The sequence below is a fragment of the Pungitius pungitius genome, chromosome 9 (assembly GCF_949316345.1).
Source record: "Pungitius pungitius chromosome 9, fPunPun2.1, whole genome shotgun sequence".
Classification (NCBI taxonomy): domain Eukaryota; kingdom Metazoa; phylum Chordata; class Actinopteri; order Perciformes; family Gasterosteidae; genus Pungitius; species Pungitius pungitius.
In genome coordinates this window covers 3,881,657-3,887,086 of record NC_084908.1, presented here as the reverse complement: position 1 = coordinate 3,887,086, position 5,430 = coordinate 3,881,657, and positions in this window count along the sequence as shown.

Sequence of the window (5,430 nt, the reverse complement as noted above, 5' to 3'; positions counted from 1 at the left end):
AGCTTTTGAGTGACCTTGAGAGGTTTGCGCTTCGATGATTTATCTTTCTACATATCGGATGAAAGAAATATCCAAGCCAATTTTTTATGGGGGCATTGTTATTTCAAATGTATTTCTTTTAGCCTGGACTAAAACAAAATATACACATAATTGCTTTAAAAAATTGATTGAATTGATTTTATAGATCCATTACAATTTAAGAAGACGATGAACCTCTTTAACTTAAAAAAGAAAGAAAGAATCCATTACTACACGTAATGGTCTTTCAATTTTAGCTCTCTTCTGAGAACACAGAGCAATCAGCCATTTTGTTGACTCCCTTCTAGAACGTGTAGTTCTCAAGGCGGCCAGCAGAGGGCTAATCCCATTGGTTTTATTATCACGTGTTATTATCAAGTGTTGTAGATGTTCCTGTCATCGTGGATACAGCCTTGCTCCTGCTCTACAGTCAGTTTCATGATTAATCCTCTGAATCCGCGCAATGTGGTAGTTGTGCTCCTCCTCACCCCTGTGCTGTGCTGTCACTCACTCGCACGAGACGAGAGTGCCTGTCTAAAAGAGAAGAACCCTTGAGGTTCTTGTAATCTCTACGTGTGTGTTTAAACACAGTTAGGCTACCATGTAGCATGGTGCCTCTGCATTGATCCTGACAAATGGAAAGTTTATCAATCAATCAATCAAAGAGCTCTCACAGGGAACACTAAGCAAACATCCAAGACTTGAATCTGCAGTAAAGGATAATTGAAAAACAAAGACGTTGCAATGTTTGAAGGAGAATGTGCATGTACATTTCTGCGCAAAAAGCAGTGGTCGCTATTTTATTGTTGAATCTAATTCTTATAAAAAATGTACATACACTCATTTCAGAACCGTTAGTGTAAGGTAAAGCAAATGTGATGGAAATGAGCTCTACATTTGCACCATGCTGTAAGTAAGATGAGTCCAAAGGGAATATAAACTACATTCTGTGGTCAACAGACAGACTGTCGACCTCAATTCCACAGCATGAATCAGCCGATGAGGCCACTGATGGCGGCAGACTAGTAACGGATCATAGTAACAGACCTGCAGTGTGGGGAGGGGGCTTTCTCATTTCTTGATTTTTGTGCCTTCTCCGTCCTCAATCCTCCTTCTCATGCCTCGGACAGCGATCTTGGAGCTCAATCTTAAAAGATGTCCCAATCCCAAAAAATGAAGCTACAAGCGAGGAAACACCGCATATCCTTTTTTTACACCAGTAACAAAAAAAAGCATGACACACAGCTGTAATTCTATCAAACCGAGGCAGGACTTATCAAATGTAACGGATTGTATGTATAAGTTGTAGATATTGAAGTCAATCTAAGCTTCCGTACTTTGTCACCAGTGCAAAGCCGTTTTTTATTGTGAATATAGGCAACATCCAATTTAAACTAATCAATTAAAAAATAGCTATGAGTTTGTGATTCTGTTTAGGCCAGCAGAGAAGGCTTACCTCGCCCTGTACAGTACATGATATGTGTGTATGCGGTGAATAAAAATGTATGACAACAGTACTTTTATTGTTGCATTTTTCCCTGTTGTTCAAATGGAATATATCAATTGTAGTCAACACTATTATGCTGCTACTCAGATCAAATCCAGTGGTATAAGAAAACAATGGAAAGCTAATGCAACACATTCAACTGACGCAGCTCGACAACAGTCACTCTGCAAATGTTGTCTGACTAGTCAGAGTAGCAAGTGCCTGGAATGTCACTTTACTGCATTTTCAATATGTTAGTAGCTTCGATTGGTATTTGGCTAACATATGCAATGGCCAATTACTACCAATATATCTAAATTTTGTTATTATTTAAAAAAAAAAGTATTAGTAAGTATTACTATTTTACAGCAAAGAAAAACAATACCATCCCATCTGAAAATATATATATATATATATATCATTGACCATGCAACAAAGGAAGAATACAACAAATTATACAAATAAAGTAATCTCTTCAACCAGGATGCTACTTCACGTATGTACCGCTGTCTGTTCTAAGATTTGTTTATTGGACTGAATATCAGTCGTCGGTATAGAGCAGGGGTGTCAAACATATGGCCGGGGACGGATCCGGCCCACCAGGGGTCCAGCCAGGCCCACCGGATGACTTTGGTATAAAAGTAGTTGCTATTCCTAATCATTCATCTGGGGGTCGCACTGTATGGGTAAGGTCATGCCATAGACTCACTGTGAGAAACACTCTTGAGATCATCCTCACTCCAGCCAGCAAAGTTGGGCCGAACCATTGCCTATGATTTCACTGGTCTGGCCCACTTGAGATCAAAGTGGGAAGTTAGTGCCCCCTTAACTATAATGTTTTTGTCACACCTGGTATAGAGGGAGAAGAGAAGTGGGGCTAGCACCCATCCCCGAGGGACACCAGCACCACACCCCATGCCTCACCAACAGGTGGGTGTGGTACAGTGTTGGGTTATTTTGAGGCTGTTGATATCCAGGATGATGAGCTAAAGTCCACAAATAGAGTAATGAGTCGTTCCCTGCAAGGACAGACACAGGTTGTAATGGGGGACCCACTAATACCGGTCGGCCTCCCCTGATCCTTAAAAAAAAGTTAAAAAATAAAGGGGTGTGTGTCCCTCTTGATCATCAACAGGCGCTGTGCTACTCCGATAGATCTTTTTTTTTCCTAATACAGAAGCGTAAACCCTCAGAGAAACATTTGATTTAATGTACAGCACCAGAGCCCAGTAAATGAAGAGGATCCAGTACTACACTCCTATTCAGATTATTTTACATATATTCAGTGGTTATGCCGGATGCTGTGGCAGGATAAAATTAGACAAGATAAGAGAGAAAAGTATTAATTCCAATGGAAATCAGTAAGAATTGGGGTCCACCTGGGTTGATCAGTCAGCAGATGAAGATAATTTAGGGATTTGAAAGGATTAAAAAACAATCCTTTATTGACCTCCTTTCTCCTGGATAATATGTTTATTTATTCACAAAACGTCCTAGATTTATGTTGAAGTGTGGGAGGTCACAGCAGGCTGGCGCGATATATGTATGACGATTGTAACAAAGATTTAAGTAAGTAAGTAACCTGAAAAGGTGAAGGCAATGAGGCCTGTTGGAAGACAGGACATTTGGATACAGTATCTCATATGAGGTGCGTGCCCACCTAATGGCCTATTGGCTTCTTTGATGGTCCTGGTTGGTGGGTGGTACCCCATCAAAATCAGTACGCTTCATGTTAATAGAGTGATTGTGATCTAGGCACAGAGCAAGTTATTGACGTTACCTTTGTTTGGGTGTACTGTGATCAATTTTACCCATATCATTAATTCAGTTCTGACTTATACTGCACATGTACACACAAAATAGAACAATAAAACACATCAGACTGACCTAAACTTTCTGATCTAAACAAAAAGCATGTATTTGAAAATGTGCAGGACCGAAAATGGTTCCCTGTGGCACACCACAGGACAGAGAAACGGTTAATATACAAGAAATAATCTGCTTAGGCAGACATAAAAGCCCCTGGGGGCACCTTTTCAGAAATACTCCCCAACTGCCATACTTCTTTGTTAAATTTTATATTCAACTGTATTGACAAAATCAAATGAAAAATCACTACTGCTACTTGGCTGTCCCAGTCTGTTTACTCCTCCTAATGTGGTCGAGGGACCCAGCCCTCCAGATTTGGAGGACACATTTGGGATAGGGGTAGAAAAGAAAATCCAGACTTTCTTGGGGCGGTACCCTTGATCAATGGTACGGGAGTACTGCTCCTACATTAAATAAAATAAGATGACCTATTCTACCTGCATTTCTTACGTTTTTTGGCTTTTACTTTTAAGTGCAGCAGGTTGCTAGGCAACGAGAGCAGCAAAAGACAAAGCTGCTGACGCAGGAAGTAGGCCCGAATGTGCCATTTCAGGGGCCGCTTGGTTCAGTCTATGCGGTTGTTGGAGGACCCATGTTGACTGCAAAGGCCAGGTCCTCATGAGGATGCGCCCCACAAATTGAGTCGTAGCTTGTGTGTTTGGGGGGGGGGTCAGTCTGTTACTCTGTGTTCATATAGTTCTGTACCTTCTCTCCGAGGGCAAGGGAACAAAGGTTGTTAGATGGATGGGTTGGGTCCTTACTGATGTTGCTGACCTATTTGTTTAGACGGCCATGGACCGCTTCTAGAGTCGGAAGCTTGGTTCCTACAATCCTCAGCGCTGTTTTAATGACCCAGGCCTCGCTGTGTACACATTGATGGGGCAGTGGCAGAAAATGGTATCTACGGTGCTAAGTTCACTAGGAGCTGAAAGGGGAGTTTGGCTTTTTTGGAGTTTCCTCGGGAAGAGAAGCTTTCTTTGAGCTTTCTTCACCAGGTGTAAGTTGTGTTTCATCCTTTGTAAGGTGGATTCTCAGGAATTCGATGTCACTTACACTCTTTACCTCCCCTTTATGTGGAGAGGAGGTGTGGTCTTCCTGGTTCTTCTTAAATGCACGATGATCTCTTTTGTTTTGTCAGAACACCACTCAACCAGGTGGTTGTTTTTACACTTCACTATAGTGTTAGAGAAAGGGTGTGCAGTCATGGGTGTAGAGGGTTGAAAAGGGCACTAAGCACTTGTTTGTCGCCAAATCCACTAGTTTGTCCCTAAAGGCTGGTGCATGACTCTGCAACTGCGTCTTCATGTGCGCAGTTGTGTCGACGGACTCGTTGGAATTCATGGTTCTAAAAGTCTTGCGCGTGTTGCAAAGCAATTCACCGCCAGAACAATAGGTGGAGTAACGTTTTTGGGCGAAGACGACCTAAACAATTACGTCTTTATGTGTGGAAGTCGTTGGTTTGTTTAATATTTTTATTTATCGAGACACTTTTTTGGACCCTGCATTGCCACTGCTAATTTTCACAGACATATTTGTCACATATTTTCCTACACAACTTTGTACACCCCTCGACCGGCAAACCAACGTTTGCGGACATCTCCCTCCATGAATTGAAGGCCATCCACGCGTCCTTTTAGTCCGCCAATGACAGGTTGTATAAGTGGTCATATTTACAGATTTCTTATGCTACGAAACCGGAAATGTGAGGCTCCAGAGAGGATGTTGTTAGCAATCACAGCCTTGCAGGCTGCTTGAGGCTTGCGTAGCTTTTGACGCTAGTATAGAAAAATTGGTAAAAGAAGGGGTATAAAAGCATGCAAGGCGCACGCAGGGGGCTCTTGGGTGTGCGCGTCGTTGCATTTCTCTGAAAATGCAGAATCATAAACTAGACTTAAATGTCAGACAACTCATTGAAGGGAGTTGATAATGGTACGATGACAGGTAGTGTTATTGGGTTCAAGCAAGGCCTTTGATGTTATCTTTTTTTCAGAAGACAAAACGTGTATTACATTGGCCAAATATCTAACTGAACAAATTCTTTCCTTAAGTCCCAGAAC